Consider the following 12,229-nt stretch of genomic DNA (forward strand, 5'->3'; position numbering starts at 1 on the left):
TGTAGTATCAAACAGTGCCATCACCCCAAAAGTTCATTCATATTCTTTGTAGTCAATACCTTCCTTCACTTCCTGGCCCCGGTGACCAGCAATCTGCGTTCTGCTGCCATAGTTTTACCTTTTCTATTTTTTATATAAATGGAATCATAAAATATAGCTTTTTAAAATGAAAACTGCATATATTTAAGTCATACAGCATGATGGACACACACGCATACACACAGAGTAAAATAATTACTACAGTGTGCTAAGTGAAATAAGCCAGACACAGAAAGGAAAAGAAAAAAACAAACCCTACTTGATCGCACTTCCATGTGGAATCTAAAATAAAGTTGACTACATAGAAGCAGAGAGTAGAACCATGGTTATCAGAGAGAAAAGAGCTGGGGGACTTGGGGAGATATTGGCCAAAGCTGCAGCTATGCAGGATGAGTAAGTGTAGAGACTCAATAAAAACCATGAGGACTACCGCTAATAATACTCATTAAATATTGAAAATCTGCTAATAGATTTCACATACTCTCATAACACCAAAAAAATGGTAACTGAAGTCAGGATATGGTATATTAATTAGCTTGACTGCAGTAATCATTTCACTATGTAAAAGACAGTGTTTCTTTAGTCTTATTGTGTCTTTATTTCTAGTGTATTTCTGACATATTTATGAAAAAATAAAGAAGTTTCCAACAACAAGCCACAAAAGATAGAATTGTTTTAAGGGAAGACTGAAGAGGAGATCCAAAAATCACAGAATAGCCTTTCAATAACAACCATATTCCCAGCTGACCACATACTCAGAGCAAGCTCTATCTTCAAAGCACTACTGCTAAAACTACAGTAATATAATCAGGACATAGTCTGCCAGATGATAATACTATTTACAATCCTAGATTCTGTTATAAAACATGAATGGTCTTCCTGTGTGTTTAGTAGGGCTAGCTCTCATTCTCATTTTCTATTCACTCACTCATTCATTCAACAAACATTCTCCAGTCATTCCCGTTTGGGCACCTGCATTCCAGGAAGCACAACCACAGCACAAGGCAAACTCTTTCTGGAATTTTCCTGGGGCATGTAGTAGGCTCCTATGCCCAGGCAGAAGTTTCCCAAATGTACATAAGATAAAACTATTTACAAAGTGCTGACTTTGTCAATACTGAAGAGCTCAAAGAGCATTTCCCATGTTCTCTGCCTTTTGAAAATGAGCTTAGAGAGTAGAGCAAACATGAGCAACCAAGGAAGAAAGAAAGAAAGAATGAAGGAAAGAAAGAAAGAAAGGAAGAAAGAAAAGAAAACAGTAGATATTTGACAGGAAACTGCTTCCATTTTTGAGAGGAATGTTAGAAGAAAGACATCTCAGTGAGGAAAGCAGAGGAAGTAGGCACTGGCTAAAGGGACAAAAAATATTAGACAAGTTAGTGAGAAAATAGTAATGAATCTACTCACTGTGTCTGGGGAAGAATTATACAGACAGTCTGAGCTTTTACAGGATCTCCTAGAAAAGAGGAGGAAATTAAGTCAGTAAACGAAGACTCTGCCAGCCAAATATCACCATTCCTTCAACAACTCAGATAAAAGCATCATTACTGGGGCACCAAACTGAACAGGCCTCCACCATCATTTTCTCCAGAGCCTTGCTTATCCATCCTGGGAGTACCTTCAGCTCAGGTGCCCTAACCTACAGGGTGGGTAGCCTGCATGCTTCATGGTGGCAGAGACACTTGGGGCAAATGAGATGATGTTATATCTCAAAACATTCAGTTAACATTTAATAATTTTAAAATGAAATAGTTATATTTAATTTTTTAAAATCTTGATGAAATGTAATATGAAAGCCCCTTACTATGGAAGCAGAATCCATTCAGATGTGCTACAATAAGGCCCTCAACCACATTCAGCTTTGCAGGGAAAAAGGAAGAGTTAGTGAGAGTAAGAACTGGTGTGTTAGCTTGAGTCTCTAAGGTGATCAAGAGAGAAAACAGAAACTTGTGACCAGAATGAATGCTCTTGTAAGGAAAGAAAGGAGAATGAATGCTGCTGAAATCATAAAAGCTGATTATTTGTTTAGATAAAAGGAAAGAACTTCAAGTAGATTTCTTTTTTTTTTCTTATTTTTATAACCCACACTTAGCTTTCTATTCAAAGCTTCCTAGTCTATACTTGTTTCTATAGAATCAAATATACTTAAAGTTAAGTGGTGAGCTTTAATATAAATCAGTCACTATGTAATTACTCAAAAGCCATGTTCATAACCATAAAGGAAACTACAAAGCTCTCTAAAACTCCTTGCATGCCGAGAAAACATTTATTTCTTCGAGGGTATCGTTTTTTTTTCAAATTATGTTCAGGCTTGCTAGATTTTCATGGAGATTTTCATAAACAAAGCAGGGTTTCAAATGGTTTTGTGAAATTCTATAATTTGCTAGAGGATATATTTCTGACTTGTTCCTTTTTATTTTTCTGCTTCCAAATTACATTTTCATTTATACTTGTTGCTCTGCAGTTTCCCCTCCTTCCAAAGCAAGTGATGAGTGAACCGTTTTGTAAATATTTATTGAATAGCTAGCACGGCAGCCAACATAGTGTCTGGAAAATACTGCTCAAAAAAACAAAAACAAAAAACAAACAAACAAAAAAAAAAAAATTGAATGCAGCTGGAATACGTGGCCATTCTGAGGGCACCCCATAGCACTTTGGGAATAGGAAGTATACGAAAAGCAGGTTCTATATCTAGTCAGGTCTAGAAAACAGAAAAGTCTCATGAAAGTGGCATAGAAAATTATCATGGAAGTTCAGAGCAGGCAAGACACTCCCTGTGGGGGTATCAGAGATGCACTCTGACAAAGGAGGCCTTTGAGCCTGAACTGAAGATCTCTTCAGAATCTGGGTCTGTGGAGGCACAGGCTAAGGCCATCATGGGCTGAAGAGGACATGGAAAAGCACAGAGTTGCCAGTTAAAAGACAAAGAATTCTACACAGAGACTGAAAGAAGGAATAACATAAAGGCAGGAGAGAAAGCGATCAACTAGATGCTCAGTTAAGCACATCTGAGTCCTGCAGGGAGACTGCGTTGAGCACCTACTGGATAGATCCAAGAACTACTCATGCACAGACAAGTGAAACAAAATTTCTGTTCCTGAGTTACTCCCAGTTAAATGGTGGAGAGCAACACATAATTCAATGTTATCAATATAAGTATTATGATAAAGGGAGGCACAGAGGTGAAACAGCTGACTCCGGGGAGGCTTCCTGGGAAGACAGAAATGAAACTCAACCTTGAAGGATAAACAAGAGGCTTTCAGGCCAGTTGGGAGGCATGGGTCAGGAGGCCCTTCTGATTCAAGTAAGAATTTGCATGTGCAGGCAGTGAAGTGAGGTTTCTTAAAATTATATTTCAACACACTCTTCCAACATGGGTTTTTTTTTTTAAGATTTTATTTATTTATCAGAGAGAGGGGGAGAGAGCGAGCACAGGCAGACAGAATGGCAGGCAGAGGCAGAGGGAGAAGCAGGCTCCCTGCTGAGCAAGGAGACCGATGTGGGACTCGATCCCAGGACGCTGGGATCATGACCTGAGCCGAAGGCAGCTGCTTAACCAACTGAGCCACCCAGGCGTCCCCAACATGGATTATTAATAACAGACCTATTTATATTGTGTTATTAGCACTTACTTTATAAATAGAATATTAAGTTTTCATTCACTCAACAAATATTTATTGAACCAAGCTTGGTCCCACAGTGTTCTCTGCTCTTTTAATTCCTCCCTGGCTTATCTTGTGTAGTACTCTCTGCCCACATTCCAGTCTTCACCGTCTTTACCCAGCAAACTGCTATTCACCCACCAAAGCCATCTACCCAGAGCCCATCATTTTAATGAAACCTGTGCTAATACTTCAAACAAATTCCTCCACCTCTTTTAAGTACCCAACATACTTCCTTTGTATTATCTTATTATACCCACCTCATTTGCCCTACAGAATCACATTTATACCCCAATTTTTATAGGAACAAATATTGTGTTTTATTACTTTTAATTCTATACAAGACTACAACAATGCTTTGCACCACCAGCTTTTGTTGAAATGAGTTGTCAAGACCATTCCAAGAATAAATCAAATACATGTATGGGTCAATACTGTCCCTACTTCCAGGTCTATGCATGATCCATATATTTGTATATACAGATCCTTACGTAAACAACTATTGACTTATATAAAACAGTATCTTCAGCAATACTTTCCGTAGTATTTATACTACTTTTCTCCAAGGTATTTATCTGTAAAATGGAGATACTAGAGAAATGAAACCTTGGAAACCATACTAGAAGGGTGACAAAGCTATATGACTCCAAGTATGACATTATGGAAAAGAAAAAATTATAGTGGAAAAAATTAGTAGATCAAAGCTTCCAGGGTTTGTGCATCAGGTGTGAACTTCGATTGCAAAGGGAAAAGTGGGGTGTGATGGGGTGTGATGGGGGGGTGATGAATATGTTCTAAATCTTGACTGTGGTAGTAATTGCATGACTTTATATATTTACCAAAAGCCATCGACTCTATTCTTAAAATGTATGTATCTTACAATATACAACTTATACCTCAATAAAGATATTTTTAAATATATATTATACTAAAAAAATCTTCAGCTTTCAGCCAGGTCCCCTGGAAACCAAATACTTTTGTATATTATATAGATTTTAACAAACTGATTAAGAAATTATAACTTTGATGAGGACAGGTGAATTTTTATATCATGCAGAAATAATCCACAGATTCACAAATAAAATAGTAATATTTTGGGGAAGTTGGAAATATTGTATGATATTCGTCAGTTTTCCTGAAAATTCATATTCTAAAGACAGGACAAAAACTTCATATACACTATGGAGTATTATGCCTCCATCAGAAAGGACGGATACCCAACTTTTGTAGCAACATGGACCGGACTGGAAGAGATTATGCTGAATGAAACAAGTCAAGCAGAGAGAGTCAATTATCATATGGTTTCACTTATTTGTGGAGCATAACAAATAGCATGGAGGACAAGGGGAGTTAGAGAGGAGAAGGGAGTTGGGGGAAATTGGAAAGGGAGGTGAACCATGAGAGACTATGGACTCTGAAAAACAATATGAGGGGTTTTGAAGTGGCGGGGGGTGGGAGGTTGGGGGAACCAGGTGGTGGGTATTAGAGAGGGCACGGATTGCATGGAGCACTGGGTGTGGTGCAAAAACAATGAATACTGTTATGCTGAAAATAAATAAATTTAAAAAAAAAAAAAAAAAAGAACCTTCAGCCATGACTTGAGATATGTAACAATCACTGTAGCATCCCCGTAGGGGAATTAGGCACAAGATAAACAGAGTGGGGCTGAGAATATTTATATACCAAGAAAATTTTAGCTCTTTTTAATAAAAGGGAGGAAGTGGGAAGAGAGGAAATGAGGAAAGAAAGGCTAGTGACCAGGAACTCAGAAAATTTGATCATTTGATCACTGGAATTTAAATTACCCTTTAATTGATTTCAATTCTGCAGTCCTAAGTTGATGCTGAAAGAACACACACTGGAGGGAGTGTATAGGCAGTTAAACAGTGGGGCAGTGATGAAACCGACACACAGGAAATGACTTCAGGATATTAGAAATGGAAATATGCAAGGGAAGGAAACTCTGGTGCTCCAAGCCACAAAGGTCAGATATTACGCAGGGATATTCTAATATTAGTCTCCAGTTAAAATTCTATTTTCAAATCTCATTACCAAAGAACTCCACAGTACATCCATTTTCTGTTGTCTAGAATTTCATTATCATGAATGTTCTATTCCCAGTCAAGACATCCTGGAAAGCAAAGGCCTCTCTAATTCAACCAGGAGTTGAATTAAGAAGTAGAAAAAAATCTTTGGAATTAGCTGCTTAGTTTTAAGGAACTATTAAGTATTTACCTCACCCTTTCTTTATCACATAATCTTATGTGTGTTTGTGTGTGTGTGTTGTGTGTGTGTGTGTGTGTGTGTGTGTGTGTGTGCACATGTGCACGTGCTGGAACACTGGATGGGTTTCCCTGAGCAGGTGACTAAGATGATGTGGCCTAGAGTTTGAAGTCAGTTGTTTACTAGTATTGTCACTAAGGGATCCTGCTCTCTTGTCCCTCCTTGCCCATTCCCCCATTTCCTTTGGTAACCTTCTGTAGGAGTCCCTAAAATACCAAATTGTCAAGATCCAGCTCTTCTCATCATTGAAGTTTAATTTTTCACATGTCATATTAACTTTTGTGAACCAAATTCCACTAGATATAAGACTGAATCAAAGACAAAGGAGAGAAAGGGTGGCTTGAGCCCTGCCCTTGGAACCATCCACTCGGTTGAAGGTCCACAGACTTCTGCACAACTGATAGAAATACATGTCCCACACATATTCACAGCACCCTGCACATGCATTAAGTACAATTCCATTCACTGTAATGTAATTATCTCTTTATTTGTCCTCCCACCCGGCAAGGACTATAAATTCTTTGAAGGCAATGATTACACAGAAGAATATTCTCTTCTTACACAGAAGAATATCTGGCATGACTGTGAAACAAATGATTGTAAAGAAGTCATTTCACTTCCCACATGTAAGTTGAAAAAAAGTTTCATTTTCCCATATGTAAGTTGAAAAAAAAAAAAGTTTCTTTGGGGTTATTGTGAGGTTTAAGTGATATATACAAATATAATGAAAAAACCTTCATAAAGAAGAAAGCTATATGGCATCTCTTTAGTTCTTAAATTCATCTAATAATTAAAAACAACTTACTCTATTGCAGAATAGCTCATTATAGCAAGCACCACTATAATGAAATAATTTCAAGCTCTTATTGACAATCTATGTTTCTAAGCAACAGGTTAGGTAGATAAATACAGAAAAAAATACAGAATATGGATGATCCTTTCAAATTTGTAATAACAAATTGTCTGGCAGTGAGATACAAAAGAGGAAATTAGCATTTATTTGTTGCCCCATGCTTTTGAAAATTGAGAATAAAAGCCAAATACGAAGTACATGTTCCCCAAAAAACTATCAGGCTTTTTTTCCCCCTAAAGATATATGGCAAAGTATCAAATATCTTACAGAGTGTTGCATGTAAAAAAAAGCCAACAATTCATGTATCCATTCGTCCTTATAGTCCATCCATTCAACCAACACTGAATATCCATTCAATAAATAATGTATTGCACAAATAAGTTTTGAGCATCTACTAGGTACCAAATTGCCAGTGAAAAAAGACAGGTGAGACATACTGCATGCCTTAAAGGCACTCACATGTAGTTGGGGGAAAATGTCATCAATTTGTGTGCACAGGAGCTAAGCTATTTACTTTAGTATTCAGTATTGTGCTATGTATATTGCTGCAGAGGATTTTGAATAATATTATAATGCCTTATTTGTAAGTGCAGAATTTTACTCTGACCAGATTATAAAAATAATCTTAATGTGGACCTTCAATGTCACATAAAAGTTGTTTTCTTAGAGAAATAGTTCCATTGAAAAGTATATGCCTGAAAGAGGTTTTTATCTGTTCATTAAGTCACTAGTCAATTATATAAAAAAACAATTATACATTATAAATGATTCAAGAATGAAAATACGTACACATTTTTATTGCCAGATAAAAAATGTTTCAGTTATTAGGGATGATATATAGGAAGAATGAGTATTTCTAGTAAGAGTAAACGACTACAGCTTATTTGTCTTTGTAGAACCATGTCCAGCACACTGCAGACACACAGAATATTAAATAAATGAAAGAATGAGGAATGTTGGAATGGTGGCAGCCAAGCTTTATAAGTGAGAGCTAAATCAAATGAAAAGGGGATTAACATCTGTTTCATTAGTCATCTTTTCATGTGGAGCCCACCGCTTCTCACCTCGCCTATAAAAGTATAGCAATATGAGGGGCACCTGGGTGGCTCAGTCCGTTAAGCACCTGCCTTCGGCTCAAGTCATGAGGGCCCTGGGATTGAGCCCTGCAACAAGCCCCACATCAGTCTCCTTGCTCAGTTTTATCTTTTCTCTCTCTCTCTCTAACAAACAAATAAATAAATAAATAAATAAATTTTTTTTAAAGGCATAGAAATAGAAATAGAAACATGAAATAGATTGGAATCTGGAATTCACATCCAGACTACTCCACACCTGGATAAGTAATATAACCCTTTATAAACTCTTTATAAAACCATTTATAAAATGAGGATACAAATACGTAGTATATGAAAACATCTAGTGCACTGAGTTACTGGCACGCAATTATGGTTCCATACATTTTAATTGATATTTTAGAAATAATTGAGGGGGTGGAGTTCAAAACTCTGCTATGGTTCTAAAATAATAATGTGCTGGTACTCCATCTGAAGTCATTCATCCTGAGATTGTCTTTAAAACATTAATAATGTTTTCAAGGACATGTAATTGTAGAAGAAAATACCCTCTGCTTCCCTCTCTCAAGTCAGGCTACTGCTCCCAAGCTCTCTTGATCATATCAAAAGATGCCTATACAATGTGATATGAAGGACATATAAAGCTACTCCTGGCTTTAAATATCTTCTCCATCAATCTACCTTAGAGACTTAAATGCCATCTTTGGCACTACTTGTTCGAACTGATGCACTGCAGTCAAAAGTTATCACCAAAGGTCAATCCTTGGCTTCCAATCCACATAGCTCTGAGTTCCTGCCTTAACACAACTCTCTTACTTGAAACAAAGACAGATAAAATATTAACAGACAAAAAGAATGAGAGGCTCCAAATGTTTAACCAATCAGTGGATCAAATATAAAACAAAAACAGTGGACATTAAATCCAAGCTTCATGGCATCCTGGGCAGAAAGCAGGTGCTAGTAAAGAGGAGCTGATTTTCTGGGGTATGATGGAATTAAAAGATTTCTATATAGGACAGGGGATAGGACTCATGCTAATTACTTAAAACCAGGGCTCACGTAAGACTCGCCTTCATGAAGAGAGGCTGATCATTTGTCATCCTGAAGCAATTATTTTACGGGGAGTTCTGAATCTCAGGAAGTAGGGTGACAGACACAGCCTCACAACCAGAAACTAAGAGAAGCCAACTGTTAGCTCTGTGACTGGATTCCTGATGTTCACAATATCATCATGGAACAAAAGTAAAATATCATTCTAAAACAGGTCATGGACTAGTGTCCCAGAGGCAGATTGAAAGCACCAGAACACCTGTTAACTACAAAGAAACAGAGGGAAAAAAAAAAAATAGAATCCAACCTCACACTATATACACAAATTTCAGAAGGGCCAAAGACCTAAATTAAAAAGAAAAATTAGAACTAAGAATATAAACTATCTTAATGAATCTGGGATAATGTTGCACAAAGATAAATAAACGAAACAGGTTGGGGTCAAGATATATTTTGAAAGCAGAGAGAAAAGATCTTCCGATCAATAGATTGGAAGAAAGGTTAGTCAAGATGGCCCAACATTTTTGACCCAAGCAATAGAAAAATCATATGCTAAATCCTAGGTTCGGGAAGACAGAGGAGGAGCAGGCTGGAAAAGAACTGTAGGGGTTATCTTTGTGCAAATTAGAACTGAAATTCCCATGAGAGGTGTAGAATAGCAATTGAATATGTGAGTCTGAGCTCTGGGGAGAAATCAGATCTGGAGATAAAAATATGGAAGTTGGAAGCTTATGGATATTATCTAAGGCTATGGAAACTGATTAAATTGCCTAAGGAGTAAGAATAACCCTGAGGAATTCCATCAACCAGGAATTAGAAAGAACAGTATAAAGAGACTGAGAATGAGTGGTCAGTAAGAGAAAAGAAACCCAAAAGATCTAGAAGCCATCTGAATATTTCAAAAATGAAAAAAAAAACAGCTATATCAGAAGTTTCTGAGAAATCAACTAAGTAAGGGCTGATATTGGTCAAAGGTTTGGCAATGTGGAGACTGGAAGTGACCGTGACAAGCGAAGTTTCAGTGGAGCTGGTGATGAGAGATGCCATGTCTGACAGGAAAGGTATGAAGTGAGAAAAAGGATGGAGAAGATGAGGTGGTGAGTCTAGACAGCTCTCTTGGGAGTTTTCTTAGAGAACAGAAAAAGGAATCAATAGCTGAAAAGAAAGAGGAGGGAAAATTTTTTTTTTCAAAGATGGGGAGTATAGCATTTTTAGGTTAGTAGAAATATTTCATTAAAGAAACTGATGATGTAAGAGAGACAAAGTAAATTTATAGGAGTCAAGTAGGCAAAGAGGGACAAGGATCCAGGCCATTAGGAAGGATTTGACCCTAGGTGGGGGCAGGGCAGTTCTATTGCAGCCTTGTATGCTTTGGATCCATATTTTAGCTTTGTACAGAGTTGTTATTTTATTTTGTGGTTTGGGGTTTGTTTGTTGTTTTTAGTTTTCAGATAATAAGATGGCTAGCTGGGTTATAGAATATGTACATCTATATAAGGTGCCCACATATTTGGAATTACACACTTCCCACTCACACCAGAAGTCAGTGTCTGGCTCATATTCACAAGGCTTAAGTCAGGTGATCCTAGGGGACTCACCAAGCTTTCAAAAAAGGAGTCCTTCAAATTGCTTGTTCCACAACTGTAAGAAAAAAAAATAGGTACACACAACTCATAGTTCTCTAGGCAGAGTTTTATGAGCTGACTTAAAATTTGATGTAATTTTTGAAGGCTTGGTAAGATTTCTCGTGAAAAAAATGGAAGGAAATGTCTTTGAGCATACTCAACACTGATTTGAGAAATGTTTTAATTTCTTATTTTGGAAAATGTTGAATTTTTCAGATATCAATGCAATGTAAGGTCCCTATATTTAAAAGATATTTCTGAGTTTCTAATTCCACACATTTTACTATCCATTCTTTGTGTGAACTATACATATGTAAAATACAATACTATAGTCTGGAATAAAAAATATTTTGTGTTATTTCTTCAATGTCATGCTCCCCTTTTTACTTTCAGTTGAAATAACAATTTCCAATAGTCTGTATCAAAGTGACTGGAAAATTACCAAATGCCATAAAAATACCTTATACAAAATTCTGAAGAAAAAAATTAAGTTTGAAAATTAATTAAGGTTATATTGCTTTGAGGTTTTAGTCTATCTGAGATTTTATTTGAAAGTCAGAAGTTTAACAGTTGCCAGTAATGATAGGCGATTCAACATCTATCAATTATTTTTCTTCAGAATTATTAAGATTCAATTTAAGCAGCTTCAAAAGCTTAAATTTTTTTTCTTTCTATATTAACACTCTACCAAGCCAAGAACTAACGAAAGTGTGGTGATTTCAAATGTTCTTACTACATTTTCACTTCTGTAGCTCACTGGAATAGTTAGCTCGGGTTGCCATAACAAAGTCCATCAAATGGGTGGCTTAAGCAAGAGGAATTTCTGTCTCACAGTTCTGGAGGCCAGGAATTCTAAGATCAAGCTGCCAGCTGACTGAGTTCCTGGTGGGGACTCTCTTCCTGGCTTGCTGTATCTTCATATGGCAGAAAGAAAAAGATCTTGTCTCTTTTCTTTTCTTATAATTCCATCCTTCATGACCACATCTAAACCAAGTTATCTCCTGAAGACCCCCCCTCCCCAAATACTACCATTTTGGGGGTAAGGGGTAGGACTCTAACTAATGAATTCTGGAGGGACACAAACATTCAACCCATAACATTCACCTTCTCATGTAATTAATCAGAACTAAGTATTGCATCATTTCTAAGACACAAGAGCTAGCACATACTACTTTGTCAAAAGCCTTCCCATTGTGCAAATTTTTATGCAACTTATGCCCAACTGCTAAATGGAGCATCTAAAAGCAAGGTATTAGTCCTTGTTCATAAAGCCATAGTACTCAGTGTACCTCTTATCAGACCCCTTTACCTAAGGCCAAATACTTGACAACAGATTTGAGGATTACTTTCTGAGTGCTATAATGCTACAGTGCTTCAGCAAGTCTACCACCTGGATATTCATTACAGGAGACTTTTTCCCCCCCAATTTAGCTTTCAGATTGGTAGTAAATGAATCCAGTACCTCAACATTACTTAGTTGGCAATTCAAGTAGGTTTTTTTTTTTAATTGAGCAGAAAGATAAAGACTTTGCCATGTGCAAATATAAAATTTAGTTTAAGATCTTAAGGCAATAAATTTGGACCCATCAATGAATGACTTTTTTATTCTTTAAGGAAGAGGTGGTTCCTTATCTCTGACGATCT

At 36.8% G+C, this 12,229-nt stretch overlaps 1 long non-coding RNA gene across 3 annotated transcripts in view; it reads right to left on the reverse strand.

The window, feature by feature from the left end:
- Window positions 1-12,229, reverse strand: part of LOC116574431 — a 132,465-nt gene that overhangs the window by 18,699 nt on the left and 101,537 nt on the right. For 2 of the 3 annotated variants that reach the window (XR_004279294.1, XR_004279293.1), the window contains exon 5: window positions 1,447-1,495. The exons of the other annotated variant lie outside the window; for it this stretch is intronic. This is a non-coding gene — a long non-coding RNA (uncharacterized LOC116574431). The remainder of the gene's footprint in view (window positions 1-1,446; window positions 1,496-12,229) is intronic. 3 annotated transcript variants of the gene reach the window in all.

This window comes from Mustela erminea, chromosome 15 (assembly GCF_009829155.1).
Source record: "Mustela erminea isolate mMusErm1 chromosome 15, mMusErm1.Pri, whole genome shotgun sequence".
Lineage (NCBI taxonomy): Eukaryota > Metazoa > Chordata > Mammalia > Carnivora > Mustelidae > Mustela > Mustela erminea.